Here is a 17,042-nt window from a genome sequence, read left to right as displayed (position 1 = left end):
AAAGAAAGAAGGGAAAAAATTCAAAAATAGAACATTCAAGAATCAGGTCCTCCGCTTCTGTGTTTTGATGGGTTTTTCACTTGAGTGAGAATGGAGGCAGTCCGCCTGCAGGTCTGACATGAGTTGCAGTTTTACATTGAGTGGTCATCCTCACAATCAGGATTCGATTATTTGTCCACGTGGACCTGGCAAGGCATCGATGTGCCTCCGGGTCTCGCAGGTGACCCCGAAGCATGGGGCCCGTGGGCCAAGAGAGGCTTGCTGGCCTGCGTTCACAAACAACACAGATGAGAAGAAGGTGCTCATGTGTGAAGCATTGAGCTAAGCTTTTTACTTTGTTTTTAAGATTTTATTTATTTATTCATGAGACACAGAAAGGAGAGGCAGAGACACAAGCAGAGGGAGAAGCAGGCTCCCCATGGGGAGCCTGATGTGGGACTCAATCCCAGGACCTTGGGATCACCACCTTAGCCAAAGACAGATGCTCAACCACTGAGCCACCCAGGCATCCCTTGAATTAAGCTTTTAATAACATCACAACACGATTCTTGTGACAATCCTATGAGACATGCAGTTATGACTCCTATGTTTTTACAAATAAAGAGACTGAGGTAAGGGGGAAATACTCATGAGGATACAAAACTACTCCATGGAAGGGCCAGGAGCTAACATCAAGGCCGTGTGGGCACCTGATTGGCTCTGTCCGTGGACTGTTGATTGCTGGTATGGTGAGCTCAAGCCCCACATCTGGGTAGAGATTACTAAAAATAAATAAATAAATGAACTTTTATCTATTATTATAAGGATTGATTTATTTGGGGGGGGGGAGGACTGGAGGGAGAGGGAGAGAGAATCTTCCAAAGCAGGGGGAACACTCTTTTTCACTGTTTTGTCCAACGCCAACTCCAATTCCAGCTGAGCTCCAGAATGGAATGGGCCCTCCCTTCGCACCCACCATACAAAATGCTGCCAGCCAGTTACAGCTTCTGTCTCCCCTGACCTGACTGTCTCTGGAGAATTCTGTGGTAACGACAAGTGTGTTCAGCCCTGTGATTCCGTGCTTGGCCCTCACTGGTGCCATGGCAGGAGCTTGACACTCCACTTCCTTTGGCAGAAAAATGAAGGTGTGGATGGGAGTCCAGGCTGAAAATAGGTTTCCATGTCAGACACATGGATGCTGTGACACTTTCTGAGTAATGCCGTTCAAAACCTGCTCCAGAAACAAAACAAAGAAAAACAAAACAAGGGTGCTTGGGTGGCTCAGTTGGTGAAGCATCTGCCTTGAGCTCAGGTCATAATCCCGGAGTCCTGGGATGGAGCCCCGGGTCAGGCTCTCTACTCAGTGGGGAGTCTGCTTCTCCCTCTCCCTCTGCCTCTGCCCCTGCTCATGCTCGCTCTCACTCTCTCAAAGATAAATAAATAAAATCTTTAAAAATAAAATATAAAAAACAAAACAAACAACAAAACAAGAACAACAAAATCCACTCTAGGTGCAGAAGCTGTAAGCAAAGTGCAGGGAATGGTTATGGGGTGGGAGGGAGGGGAGACCAGGGGCCTCCAACACCGAGAGGGAAAGAAACTTACATTGACCTCAAAATAATAAAACTGTTGGAGGCACATGAAATCAGCCTTCTAGAAGGTTCACACTTATTTTGACACTGTTCTATTTGTTCTGTCCTTATGGAGAACCCACAAATGATTCACCAATATAGAAAATTTTGACTTTGCTTCCATACCCTTGAGTCACACTCTGTTCGCACTCAGGGCTGCACCTGTTTTGATTATAAACCTTCATTTCTATCACTGTGAGGCCCAACCTTGAGGCCTGACCTTGAGGCCCAGGCTTTGTGCAGCTGCAGGATGAGTAGTTTGGGAGGCCCAGGACCTAGCCTGGACCATCAGCTAAAATAGGACGGGCTTGGTGGATTGTCAACAGCAGGTAGCAGGGCAGCATCTGGTCTCAGAGAAGACAGACTCCAGAAAGAGGCAGAGCGACAACCTGGGCGTACACACTCATGGTTAGTATCCAGGAACTAACACGACGTCACAGGGGGCCCGCAAGGCAAGTGCAGCCCAACCTGCGATATTCAGGTAGCAGCAGCTGGTTTGGGGGCACCAATCACTAGAGAACAACTCCAGGGCAGACTCGGATCTCCAGAGGTCGGACAGAACTGGGTACGAGAAGGCAGATACCCGGGTGTGGACGGTGAGGATGCCGGGCAGACGTGAGCACATCAGAGCCCACATGGGACAAGTCAGAAGAACCAGCTCACAGACTCCTGCAGCGCAGAAGCAAGGGCACCTCAGAGCAGGCCTGGAATGTTCATCTCCACACGGTCAGGAATAGTCCCTAAATCCAGGGGATGCCTTCCATCTGGGCTCTCCACGCTCAGGAAGAGATCCTCGGCTCACACGATGAACAAGCCATCAGTGTGTGACGTCAGTGAGGAACCACCAAGGCAGGAGGTTTACTGCTCATCTGGCACCATAGACACCAACCTCCACGCGGGACCTGCAGACGCCCAACTGGGTGCCATGCAGCCACATCCACACCCAGCCCTGTGCCCCAGACTTAAGGGAATGGTGTGGTGACTTCATAAACCCACCAGCACAGCGTCTTAGAAAGCTACTCATCATGTCGACCCTGCAAAAAGAGAAGTGAAACAGCCTCAGAGATGCCCACGTCCTATTCCCCAGGACCTGTGAAGAAACAGAAGCCCAATGCAGCTAAAGTGACTTTGCAGTATGTGGTTGAGATAAAGATCCTGAGGCAGAGAGACACCCTGATTATGTGGGTGGGCCAATCTAATCAAAGGCCTTCACAATTAAAGAGCCTTTCTCCACCGGGTTTAAAGTCCAGAGGGGATGTGCCCACAGAGCAGTTGGAGGGATGCCCCATGCTGGGCTCTGAGGATGGAGGAAGGGCCACAGGCTGGGCAATTCTGGTGGCTGGGAAGCTGGCCAAGGCTCCTCTCTCCCCAGACCCCCAGAAAGGACATGGCCCTGTGGATATCCTGACCACAGCCCACTTGGCCTCCTGTTAGACTGCCAACCCACAGAACAGATCGTGAATGTGGGTTGTTTTAAGCCACCAAATGTGTGGTGATGACAATCGAACACAGTGGGTGATGGGGTCATGCTTGGTGAAGCTGAAAAGATTGGATACTATCTTCCCATTTCTGCTCCTGATTCTTGCTAACCATTTATCGTCGCAGGAAATCCTCAGAGAAGGTCCAAGATCAATAAACCAGAACCTAACAGTTTAGCAGCTCGCTTTATACAGAGATGAGCATCAGCAGTGAGAGTGTGTGCCTCAGGGATGGAGACTAACACATGGGGCAGTGGCTAAACCGCCGAGCCACCCAGGCTGCCCATTAGTGCTGGTTTTTAAGTCTAGGGGCAATGCAAGCTTGATATAAAAAAAAAAAATGGTAAAGCTGGAAGCACCTGGCTGCTTCAGTAGGCAGCACCTGCAACACTTGATCTCAGGGCCATGAGTTCAAGACCAGCGTTGGGTGTGGAGCCTACTTTATATAAAGAATGAAAAATGTGGGGCCCCTGGGTGCTCAGTCAGGTAAGCATCTGCCCTTGGCTCAGATCGTGATCCCAGGGTCCTGGGATCAAGTCTCGAATCAGACTGCTCACGGGGAGACTGCTTCTCACTCTGCCTACGTCTCTGCCTCTCTCTCTGTGTCTCATGAATAAATAAATAAAAATTGTTAATACTATAAAGCAGCATTAATTAGGCAGGTATGATCCTTGCTGTAAGGACTTACCACTTGACATCTAGACCCGTACTGCTGCTGTATAGGGTGACCACTAGCTCTGTGTGGCTTTTACATTTTAAATTAAAATTAACTTGAAATTCAGCTTCTCAATTGCAGCAGCCACATCTCACATGCCGGACACTGCTATTGGACAGGAGAGGTTGAGGCGTTCCCATCTCCACAGAAAGTTCTGGTCCAGGCCCTGCCTACACTCTGACCCACACACCCCTGCAGTCACTTGGGTCAGTGAGACAAGATAGGACCAAAGATGTGAAGTGTTCGGGAGGCCACAGGCCAGTGGAGGAAGTGACATTTGCCAGCATTAGACATGTGATTCCAGTCGTTTAGGGCTTCACAAGCAATGCGTGGCAAAAGGACCATTTCATTATACTGACAAAGTCCATGGGACAGAAACTCTGGCAGGGCACAGAGGAGGGTCTGTCTGTCTGTCCGTCATGACTGGGTATCCACTGGAAAGATCCTCTGAGTGGGGCCAGGATCACCTGTAGTCAGCCCTCCTCACGAGTCTGGCAGCTGAGCTGCCGTGGGTGGGACCACCGCTGGGAGGGTGAAGCACTGCCTCCGTGTGGCCCACGCTTTCTCACCACGTGGTCCGGCTCCGAGAGTGAGTGACCAACACACAGGACATGGAAGCGGCCAGGTGAAGGCCTGGGTGCAGGGGCTGCACCTTCCACATCCACTCCATTTTATTGGTCAAGAAGTAACAAAGCCCAAACTCAAGGAGAGGGGATGCCAACCTCACCTCTCCATGAGGAGTGTCAAAAATTGGAGGGGGCCACAGCTCGTAACTCCCCTCCTTTCCTTACCAACACCTACTTTTCGAGGAAAAAGTATTTTTCCTTACAAAACAAATATTTACAAAACTTGTATCCATTCAATATTCTAAAAATATAACGTGCCCTAGTGTGTGTCAAACACGAGTGGACGAGTCTTCTGAGTGATGGTGTGAGGAGAAATGCATTGTGGGAGAGAATATGAATGTGTTGATAGGCTGGAAGGGTCCAGGTGTCGCCCATATAGAACAGTGACCCACCCAGGTCATGGCCGGGGAAGGCAGGCCTGCATGAGGAGAACCAGGGGAGGGATTTACCAGGGAAGGAGGGGTCTATCAGTCGTTTGTCCCTTCCAGAAACTTCCTTCTAATGGAGTTGGTACCTTCTTCCCTCTAAACATTTAAAACCTGTTTGGACAGAAGTGTGTGGGCCTTAGCAGAAACACCTACTGGGAGGTCCAACTTCAAAGGTGTTAGGGCCCCAAATGTAATTATTTCTACCATTTCCTGCCTCCATTTAGAAGAGGGGACCTACTATGCATTACATACTCCTCCCCTAAGGGTCTTCCAAGAGGCAGAGACACTCAGGCTGCTACAATGAGCCCTCTGAGCAATTCTGATTCTCAAGAGACGGCAATGGTTTCCTTCTACTCCAGTGTTTGGTGAAGGGGTGCTCTCATCTTCAAGAAAACACCCTTACACCGTCCAACGGCCTCCCCTACAGAGGCCTCCCAAGTCTGCAAGTACAAACGAGGCCTTTACCAGATGCCTGAATTACTTGTAAGACAATTACCAGACCCATACGGCAGAAGTTCGTCCACACTGCCATTCTTGGTATTTTTTGGCAGCCATTTTATTTTGCATTTTAAGAGAAATGGTCCCTAATAAAACATTTTTATTGAATACTATCAATGGTTGAGCTTTGAGATATGTTTTCGAAGGGCCAAACTCCTGCCCTTCTAATTTTAGATATGCAAGGGTTTCATGGACGCTATCTAATTATCCAAACAGAACAAAACCAACAGACTGTGCAGAATTGGGGACAGGCCTGTGAGCCGCCCAGTGTCCCCTCGGGACTCGAGACAGTGCCTACCTTCATCTTCTGTGTCAGGGCTGTCACCAGCTCACAGATAACAAGCTGTCCCTGCAACTTACTTCCCTTTGTTCACACTCCAACAAATATTCATGACGTACTTGCTACACGTTATGCCGCAGGAGACGCCAGCCAACTCTGAAGATGAAGGTGGGTAAGGAGCAGACTGGCTAAGAGATGGGTGGGAATTCTTCCCACTATAAGAAGAGAAACAACAGCTGCATGACAAGCTGGAGGTGCCAGTCAGTGTGACGACGGCGGAGACGGGCCACTCTGGGTTCCCTCTTGGGCATACCTGGCAGTCACAGCCCAAAGCAGAAAGCAGGGAAAGCTGTTTGCCAGCTCCTGTTGTGTGGAACTGGAGGTCTTCCTGTTCCAAACCATCTAACCCAGTGTGTTAAATATGATTCAAGACACAAACTTGTTGACTTTCACAGCAAATCTATGGACTCCCGTCCACTATCATTCACTGGCTGTTACATAACTTTCTCCACAGCTCATATATGTTTCCCTGCTGTAAGCCATTTGGATTTCAGTCTTTCATTTTTGAAAAAAGCAACTTTGCTTTTTAGTCTAATTTAGTTTTTGCAAGAAGTATTATAGGAAATCCTCTGGGCTTGTCCTAAGGGGAGAGAATCCTGAAGGCTTTCAAACCCAACCGTGTTTGTGCAGAAGCCAAGGAACCAAGGCAAGGGGACAAATGAGACCCAACATGAGGTTTGGCCTGGGGTCTGAATGACACTCAGCAAAGGCAGACAGCCCATCCTAGCACAGAGCCTCTGATGGTCAATCTCCTGAGATTGAGAGGCTCAAGAGAGGCTCCCTTGGCTTTGTTTGCAGAAGTGTGCTGGATGAGTCTTTGAATAGTGACCAGAAAGTCTACGGCAGTCATTATTGTTATTCTTACTTTTAGGATGAAACTTTAGATCATGATTTTTTTTTAAGATTTTATTTACTTATTCATGAGACAGAGAGAAAGAGAGGCAGAAACAACAGCAGAGAGAGAAGCAGGCTCCATGCAGGGAGTTCGACGTGGGACTCAATCCCAGGTCTCCAGGATCAGGCCCCAGGCCAAAGGCAGTGCTAAACCACTGAGCCCCCCGGGCTGCCCTAGATCATGATATTTTTTAACCTCCAGAGATGTGCTATGCAGAATACAGACTACAACACAAAGGGAGAGACATGTCAGGAAATCTACTTTTTAAGGTTTGACTTATAAGGTACAAAATTACACCAGTGAAGCAAATGCCCATTGGTCAATGTATAAAAAGGTAACATGTGGCAATTACTTCAGAAGTCTGAAAGGGAGTCTGAGTGTCTTCTGTGAGAAGCAGACAGGCAAAAACAAATAGTGGGTACATTCTCGCTCCCCAGAGAGCCCACCCACCATCTTTTTAGGAGGGTGTTGAAAAGAAGTAGAAAACAAAGGAACAGGAGCAGGAAGTTATGGCCAAAGCACCCTCTAACCCACCCCAAACACGGGCAGTGTGCATGTGAAATTTCACTGGTATTTGATCATTTTTTATAAGATTTTATTTGTTTGAGAGAGACAGAGAGTATGAGCAGGGGGAGGAGCAGAGGGAGAAAGAGAGAGAAGCAGACTCTCCACTGAGCAGGGAGCCCAAAGTGGGGCTCAATCCCAGGACCCTGAGATCATGACCTGAGCCGAAGGCAGATGCTTAACCAACTGAGCCACTCAGACACCCTTATTTGATCATTTTTCATGGGTAACTTTCTTTCTTTTTCATTCTTTTCTTTCTCTTTCTCTCTCTCTTTTTATTTAATTTGTTCAAAGTAAGTTACGAACCTTTCTGACAAAAAAAACTCCTAGCAATATCCATGTTTTCCAGGCAGCAGCCAAGCCTCCCTAGTCCCCACCAGTCTCACTTCTTCCTTTCCCACCATGCAGAGTGATGGTGGGCTGAGGGATGCCCTAGGCTTATCTTCCATTTGTGGAAACCATTGTCTAGACAACTCATAACCCTGAAAGAAGCCCTATCTTTGTTGTAAAAGAAGATTGTCTGAGAGTGTACTGTGTGCCTCAGTCCCCTCATCTGCACCTGCCATCTGCAGTAGTACAGTGCCCTCATGCTTGTTTCAAAAGCATCCTGCATACTGTATCATACTCGAAGGGTCTATCCAACAAGAAGATCTAACAATTATAAGTATTTATCCCCCTAATTTGGGAGCAGTCAATTATATCAACCAATTAATAACCAAAGTAAAGAAACATATAGGGACAGCTGGGTGGCTCAGCAGTTGACCGTCTGCTTCAGCTCAGGATGTGGTCCTGGAGGTCTGGGACCGAGTTCTGCCTCAGGCTCCCGCATGGAGCCTGCTTCTTCTCCCTCTGCCTGTGTTTCTGTCTTTCTCTGTGTCTCTCATGAATAAATAAATAAAACCTTTTAAAAAAAAAACCATATAGATAACAATACATTAATAGTAGAGGACTTCAGGGCAGCCTAGGTGGCTCAGAGGTTTAGAGCCGCCTTCAGCCCAGGCCGTGATCCTGGAGACCCAGGATCGAGTCCCATATTGGGCTCCCTCATGGAGCCTGCTTCTCCCTCTGCCTGTGTCTCTGCCTCTGTGTGTGTGTGTGTGTCTCATGAATAAATAAATAAAATCTTTAAAAAAAATAGTAGGGGACTTCAATACCCCACTCACTGCAATGGACAGATCATCTAAGTAGAAGATCAGCAAAGAAACAAGGGCTTTGAATGACACACTGGACTTCACACAGATGGACTTCACAGACATATTCAGAATATTCTATCCTAAAGCAACAGATACACATTCTTCTCTAGTGCATGTGGAACTTTCTCCAGAATAGATCACATAGTGGATCACAAATCAGGTCTCAACTGATACCAAAAGATCGGGATTATTCCCTGCGTATTTTCAGACAACAATGCTTTGAAACTAGAACTCAATTACAAGAGGAAATTTGGAAGGAAATCAAGTCACTTGGAAGTTAAAAGGCATCCTACTAAAAAAAATGAATGGGTCAATCAGGAAATTAGAGAATAATTTAAAAGAGTCATGCAAACTAACAAAAATGAAAGCACAACTGTTCAAAACCTTTGGGATATAGCAAAGGTAGTCCTAAGAGGGAAGTACATTTCAATACAATTCTTTCTCAAAAAATTAGAAAAATCTCAAATACACAAGCTAACCTTACATCTAAAGGAGCTGCAGAAGAACAGAAAATAAATCTAAACGCAGCAGGAGAAGAGAAATAATAAAAATTAGAGGAGAACTCAATGAAATTGAGACCAGAAGAACAGTAGAACAGATCAATGACATTAGGAGCTGGTTCTTTGGAAGAATTAATAAGATAGATAAACTCCTGGCCAGACTTAATAAAAAGATAAAAGAAAAAACTCAAATTAGTAAAATCATGAACGAAAGAGGAGAGATCACAAACAACACCAAAGAAATACATAAAATTTTAACAACATATTATGAGCAACTATATGCCAACAAATTAGGCAATCTAGAAGAAATGGATGCATTCCTGAAAACTTAAAAAACTACCAAAACTGAAGAAGGAAAAAATAAAAAACCTGAACAGGCCAATAATCAGCAAGAAAAATTGAAGCAGTCATCAAAAATCTCCCAAGAAACTAGAGTTCGGGGCCAGATGTCTTCCCAAGGGAATTTTACCAAACATTTATAAAAGAAATAATACCTATTCTACTGAAGCTGTTTCAAAAGATAGAAATGGAAAGAAAACTTCCAAACTCGTTTTACGAGGCCAGAACTACCTTGATCCCAAAACCAGACAAAGACTCCACCAAAAAGTAGAATTGCAGACCAATATCCTTGATTAACATGAATGTCAAAATACTTACCAAGATACTAGCCAATAGGATCCAATTGTATATTAAGAGGATTTTTCACCACAACCAAGTAGGATTTATTCCTAGGCTGCAAGGATGGTTCAACATTCATAAAACAATCAACCTGATCACATTAATAAAAGAAAAGACAAGAACCATATGATCCTCTCAATAGATGCAGAGAAAGCATTTGACAAAATACACCATCTTTTCTTGATTAAAACTCTTCAAAGTGTAGGGATAGAGGGAATATACCTCAACATCATAAAAGCCATCTGCGAAAAGCCCACAGCAAATATCACTCTCAATGGGGAAAAACTGAGAGCCTTTCCCTAAGATCAGGAACATGACAGGGATGTCCACTCTCACCATGGTTATTCAACATAGTACTAGAAGTCCTAGCCTCAGCAATCAGGCAACAAAAAGAAATAAAAGGCATTCAAATTGACAAAGAAGCCAAACTTTCACTCTTTGCAGATGACATGATCCTGTATATAGAAAACCCAAAAGACTCCACCCCAAGATTGCTAGAACTCATATAGCAATTCAGCAATGGGGCAGGTTACAATATCAATGCACAGAAATAAGCTGCATTTCTATACACCGACAAAGAGACTGAATAAAGAGAAGTTAAGGAACCAATTCTATTTACAATTGTACCCAAAACCATAGGAATAAACCTAACCAAAGAGGTAAAGGATTTGTACTTCAAAAACTTCAGAACACTTATGAAATTGAGGAAGGTACAAAGAGACAGGAAAACATTCCATGCTCATAGATTGGAAAAATAAATATTGTGAAAATGTCCATGCTACCCAGAGCAATTTACACATTCAGTGCAATCTCTATCAAAATACCATAGACTTTTTTCACAGAGTTGTGACAAATAATCCTAAGATTTGCATGGAACCAGAAAAGACCCTGAATAGCCAAATGAATATTGAAAAAGAAAACCAAAGATGGGGGCATCACATTTCCAGACTTCAAGCTCTATTACAAACCTGTAATCATCAAGACTGTATGTGATTGGCACAAAAATAGACATGTAGATCAATGGAACAGAATAGATAACCCAGAAATGGACCCTTAACTCTATGGTCAACTAATCTTTGACAAAACATGAAAAATCATTCACTTGAAAAAAAGACAGTCTCTTCAATAAATGGTTGGGAAAATTGGACAGCCACATGCAGAAGAATGAAACTGGACCTTTTGGGGATCCCTGGGTGGCTCAACGGTTTAGCGCCTGCCTTTGGCCCAGGGCGCGATCCTGGAGTCCCAGGATCAAGTCCCACGTCAGGCTCCTGGCATGGAGCCTGCTTCTCCCTCCTCCTGTGTCTCTGCCTCTCCCTCTCTCTCTCTCTCTCTGTCTATAATAAATAAATAAATAAATAAATAAATAAATAAATAAATAAATAAATAAATCTTAAAAAAAAAAAAAAAGAAACTGGACCTTTCTCTTACACCATACACAAAGATAAACTCAAAATGGATGAAAGACCTAAATGTGAAACAGGAATCCATCAAAATCCTAGAAGAGATCATAGGCAGCAACCTTTTTGACCTTGGCCCCAGTAAATTCTTACAAGACACATCTCTAAAGAAGGAAACAAAAGCAAAAATGTACTATTGGGACTTCATCAAGATAAAAAGCTTCTGGGATGCCTGGGTGCCTCAGTGGTTAAGTGTCTGCTGTCGGTTCAGGGTGTGATCCTGGAGTCACAGGATCGAGTCCCACATTGGGCTCCCTGCATGGAGCCTGCTTCTCCCTCAGCCTATGTTTCTGCCTCTCTATCTGTATTTCTCATGAATAAATAAAGAAAAATATTTTTAAAAAAGATAAAAAGCTTTTGCACAGGAAAGGAAACAGCCAACAAAACTAAAAGACAACCTACAGGATGGGAGAAGATATTTGCAAATGACATATCAGATAAAGAGCTAGTAGCCAAGATCTATAAAGTACTTATCAACCTGAACACCCAAGAAACAAACAATCCAGTCATGAAATGGGCAGAAGACAGGAACAGACATTTCTCCCAAGAAGACCTGTATGTGGCCAACAAATACATGAAAAAAAATGCTCCACATCACTTGGCATCAGGGAACTACAAACCAAAAACACAATGAGATACCACCTCACACCAGTGAGAATGACTAAAATTAACAAGACAGAAAAAACAAATGTTGGTGAGGATGTATAGAAAGGGGAAACCTCTTGCACTATTGGTGGGAATGTGAGCTTGTGCAGCCAATCTGGAAAACAGTGTGGAGGTTCCTCAAGAAGTTAAAAATAGAGCTACCCGGGATCCCTGGGTGGCGCAGCGGTTTGGCGCCTGCCTTTGGCCCAGGGCGCGATCCTGGAGGCCCGGGATCGAATCCCACATCGGGCTCCCGGTGCATGGAGCCTGCTTCTCCCTCTGCCTGTGTCTCTGCCTCTCTCTCTATCTCTCTCTCTCTCTCTCTCTGTGTGTGTGTGACTATCATAAATAAATAAATAAATAATTAAAAAAAAAATAGAGCTACCCTATAACCCAGCAATTGCACTGCTGGGTATTTACCCCAAGGGTATAGATGTAGTGAAACGACGGGGCACCTGCACCCCAATATTCATAGCAGCAATATCCACAATAGCCAATCTGTGGAAGGAGCCATAATGTCCTTTGACAGATGAATGGATAAAGATGTGGTATATATACAGCGGACTATTACTCAGCCATCAGAAAGGGTGAATACCTACCATTTACACTGATGTGGATGGTACTGGAGGGTATTATGCTGAGTGAAGTAAGTCAGTCAGAGAAAGACAATTATCATATGGTTTCACTCATATGCAGAATATAAGAAATAGCACAGAGGATCAAAGAGGAAGGGAGGGGAAACTGAATGAGGAAAAATTAGAGAGGAAGACAAATCATGAGAGACTCTTAATCATAGGAAATAAATGGAAGGTCGCTGAAGGGGTGGGGGTAAGGGATGGGATAACTGAGGTAAGGGCATGTGATGTGATGAGCACCGGGTGTTATACTATATGTTGGCAAATTGAATTTAAATAAAAACTGCTGGGATCCCTGGGTGGCGCAGCGGTTTGGCGCCTGCCTTTGGCCCAGGGCGCCATCCTGGAGACCCGGGATCGAATCCCACGTTGGGCTCGGTGCATGGAGCCTGCTTCTCCCTCTGCCTATGTCTCTGCCTCTCTCTCTCTCTCTGTGACTGTCATAAATAAATTTTTAAAAATATTTTAAAAATAAAAAAATAAAAATAAAAACTGCTAAACAAACAAAAGCATCCTGCACATATATTAAGATGAGCTCCAGGGCAGCCCCGGTGGCTCAGCGGTTTAGCACCACCTTCAGTCCAGGCAGGGCGTGATCCTGGAGACCCAGGATTGAGTCCCTCGTTGGGCTCCCTGCATGGAGCCTGCTTCTCCCTCTGCCTGTGTCTCTACCTCTCTCTCTGTGTGTCTCTCTCTCATGAATAAATGAATAAAATCTTAAAAAAAAAAAAAAAAGATGAGCTCTATGTGAGAATTTGACTGAAGCTTGAGGGGACAACCTGCCCCCCTCCCAGTAGGAATTCATGTCCTTATGATCATTTCAGACCAAAAGTGCTCCGCAGATTAGCCCTGGGCTTTATCCTCTCCAGAAGCAGGACCCTTGCCACCCCCCTCCCCCGATGGATTCAGCTGAAACCCAATCCTGAGGCACTTGTCTGATGCGCTTATGAGATATTCTTCCCTGAGTGTCTTCAAGAAAAGAAAATCAGTTTCCTGAAATAGGCTCCAAGTGAAACTGTTCCTCAGGACAGTTAAGTTAAATGACCTCTGGTAGTTTTTCCAATTGTGTTGTTATTTTTAATTCTCTTCTGCCTCCCTGCTACCCCCATTTCCAATCAGGGAGGCTCCGAGGAGAGGTTATTATGTACAAGTCTTGCCAAAAGATGCAAGAAAAGGATTCCTATCTGGTCAGATCAAGAGGAACAATCTTCCTAAAAATAAAACATGTCTGAGTGAAAGGGGATGAAAAAGTTTATACAGAGCAAGGTCAGCGCTTCCTTTCTGGTCTCCTTTCATCCTCGTGCGATTTACTGTAAGTGCAGAGGCGGTTCTAACCACATGACTCTGTGGCCTGACAGTGGATCACCTGTCCCGCCCACACCATTGCTGACAGGTAGTCAACTCTAGTTACTCAACTGAAGATGTTACTCACCAATATTACTCTACCCGGCAGCCTCCTGACCCTCGCCCAGCCACAAGGTTTGGTGCTCATCTGCTCTTACCTACAGAGAAAGAGCAAGAAGCTACCACATGACTTCGCTAGGAGCGGTGGTGCCTCATTTCTGATGGTCAGACATGAGAAGCTGAATTTTGAATTTTTTCGAATTTTGCCCCGTCAGTTCCTAAAAGTATAGCATGAGAATTCGTAATCATAAGTGCCCCTCATCTATCCCCCAAGAATGAAATTGTTCTCCCCAGTTGAAATTTAAAGGAACGAATGGATTAGTGTATTTGGCCAGAGTGTTCTACAATAGCAAAGTATTGTGTATCACCACACAATTTTTCCCTTAGATGGTCAGTTAGGAGCAAGTATGACATTCTAGAAGCTCTCTCCTAATTAGGTCAGCAGAATCCACCCCTGTCTTGGAGTCTGATCCCCTCTCTGACCAGATATAATTCCAGTGACAAGTGACTTTCAAGCTTATACCCATGCACTCTTGGATTTCTGATTTGGTCCCCAAGGAAGGTAATAGTGTTCTGAGTGCTGGCTCTGGGCCTGAGTTCTCTGCTTGGCCTTGGGGACTTGCCTCCTCACTCCTTCGCTGATGACTTGCCTCCCTGGATTCCTGAACCAGTCTCGACCTCTGGCAACATATGCTCCTTAACAATGTTCTTACCTGCATAGATAACTACCTTCCACCCAATTCATAATTCTGATTACTGGGCTACTGGACCAGGCCAATTTCTATAGTCTAGCGAGAGTGTAGACAGTCCTAGATGGAAATGCCTAAGCCCAGGGTTCATGATTAATGAGGATAGACAAGTCAAGGATTCAGGGTCCATTCAAATGCGACCCTAGGGCATAGATGGATGTGAAGGAGACAGAGAGGTTCTACTTCCCTTAATGCAGCCTATGTGTGGATTAGCATCTGAAGGACCGGTGTATCATATCCTGAAATCACATTACTCTCAGTCTTTTTCCCATGAGTGGACGTTAAACAACACTTCTTACGTTCTGTGTTAATTGAAATTTTCATTTCAAGCGTAGGATGTTAGAGTTTGTCCCTGTTGGATTTCATCTCGCTGATGTTGGAAGAGCCTATAAGGAAAGGCTGAGGTAGAAAGGGATCCCTAGCAGGCCCTCTGAGTCCCCACCCCACCCCATCAGTAGGAGGTATACTGTCTGGACAACAGGAATCTGTGGAGGGTTGGCATACTGTTCTCAGCAGATAAAAGGAAATACTCTCAGCTCAACCCCTTTCCTACTTGGGAAAATATTACTGAATCCTTCTGTACAGAAACCAACCAGACCAAAGAGGAAAGACCTAGAATCTAGACTAAGGGTTCCCTGGTGATATGCCTCCACCTCCACCATTTGGTGAAGCCCATAAACAACCCCTATTTACACACTCAGAGTCTCCAGACAACCTGCACGGGTGACTGTCTTAAATATAAGCAGACATCTAAGGCTCACCAGGCAGCTGAGTAAAATCTCCAGCATGAGAAACAGATCACAACAGATCCCCGGGCGGAGGGGGAGGGGAGGAACAAAACAAAACAAAACAACTCAAAGGACACAGAGACTGCACAGACAGTGAGAAAACATAAAACTATAACTAAAACCTCAGAAAGATGAGAAGACATCATATTCATAAAATAAGAATATTTAGAGACAAGGGCCCCTGGCTAGTTCAGTCAGAAGAATATACAATTCTTGATCTCTGGGTCTGAGTTTGAGTCCCATGTTGGGTGTAGAGATTACTTTAAAAAAAAAGAAAAAAGTAACAAACAAAAACAAAACAATCCAACTAAAAAATGAGAAGGCATGAACCGACATTTCTCCAAAGAAGACATCCAGATGGCCAACAGACATATGAAAAGATGCTCACATCACTGATCATCAGGAAAATGCAAATCAAACTGCAGTGAGATACATCACCTCACACCTGTCAGAAGAGCTAAATTAACAGTACAACAAACAACAGGTATTGGCGAGGATGTGGAGAAAGTGGAACCCTCCTGCTCTGTTGGTGGGAATGCAAACTGGTACAGCCACTGTGGGAAACAGTATGGAGGTTCCTCAAGAAGTTAGGGGGATCCCTGGGTGGCTCAGTGGTTTAGTGCCTGCCTTTGGCGCAGGGTGTGATCCTGGGGTTCCAGGGTCGAGTCCCACATCGGGCTCCCTGCGTGGAGCCTGCTTCTCCCTCTGCCTGTGTCTTTGCCTCTCTCTCTCTCTCTCTCTCATAAATAAGTAAAATCTTAGGGAAAAAAAAAGAAGCTGGGTAGCCCAGGTGGCTCAGCGGTTTAGTGCTGCCTTCAGCCCAGGGCGTGATCCTGGAGACCCAGGAACGAGTCCCATGTCGGGCTCCCTGCATGAAGCCTGCTTCTTCCTCTGCCCGTGTCTCTGCCTCTCTCTCTCTCTCTCTCTCTGTCTGTCTCTCATGAATAAATAAATAAAATCTTTAAAAAAAAAAGAAGTTAAAAATAGAACTACCCTATGATCCAGCAATTGCATTACTAGGTAGTGTATCCAAAGAATACAAAAATACTAATTCAAAAGAGGCATGCACCCCAATTTTTAGCAGCATTATATACAACTGCCAAGATATGGAAGCAGCCCAAGTGTCCATGGATAGATGAATGAATAAAGAATATGTAATGTGTATATATACAATGGAATGGAATACAACTTAGCCATAAAAAAGAATGAGATCTTGCCATTTGCAACAACATGGATGGATCTTGAAGGTATAATGCTAAGTGAAATAAGTCATTCAGAGAAATACAAATACCATATGATCTCACTCCATTCTGGAATTTAAGAAACAAAACAAACAAAGATAAACAAAAAAAAACCAGACTCTTAACTATAGAGAACAATAGTTACCAGAAGGAAGTGGGGGATGGGTGAAATGGGAGACAGGGATTAAGAGGACACTTATCATGATGAGTACTGAGTAATGTATAGAATTGTTGAATCACTGGGGCATCTCTGTGCTCAGTCAATTAAGTGTCTAATTCTTGGTTTCAGCTCAGGTCATGATCTCAGGGTCTTGAGATCCAGCCCCTCATTGTACTCCCCGCTCGGCAGGGGCTCTGCTTGAGATTCTCTCTCTCTCCCACCGCTCCTTCCTCCACTCATGCCCTCTAAATAAATAAATGAATAAAATCTTTTTTAAAAAAAGAATTATTAGGGATCCCTGGGTGGCTCAGTGGTTTAGCGCCTGCCTTTGGCCTGGGGCATGATCCTGGGGTCCTGGGGTCAAGTCCCGCATCAGACTCCCTGCATGGAGCCTGCTTCTCCCTCTGCCTGTGTCTCTGCCTCTCTCTCTCATTC

General features: G+C 44.9%; 1 long non-coding RNA gene across 2 annotated transcripts in view; it reads right to left on the bottom strand.

Annotated features, from left to right (window-relative positions):
• LOC112648846 (uncharacterized) overlaps nt 1-17,042 on the bottom strand; it is a 45,439-nt gene continuing 28,397 nt past the window's right edge. For both annotated transcript variants that reach the window (XR_007412006.1, XR_007412007.1), the window contains exon 5: nt 1-2,644. This is a non-coding gene — a long non-coding RNA (uncharacterized LOC112648846). The remainder of the gene's footprint in view (nt 2,645-17,042) is intronic.

The sequence above is a fragment of the Canis lupus genome, chromosome 7 (assembly GCF_003254725.2).
Source record: "Canis lupus dingo isolate Sandy chromosome 7, ASM325472v2, whole genome shotgun sequence".
In the NCBI taxonomy this organism is placed as follows: domain Eukaryota; kingdom Metazoa; phylum Chordata; class Mammalia; order Carnivora; family Canidae; genus Canis; species Canis lupus.
Note: the sequence above shows the minus strand (reverse complement) of the source record. Positions and strands in the feature narration are given on the sequence as shown.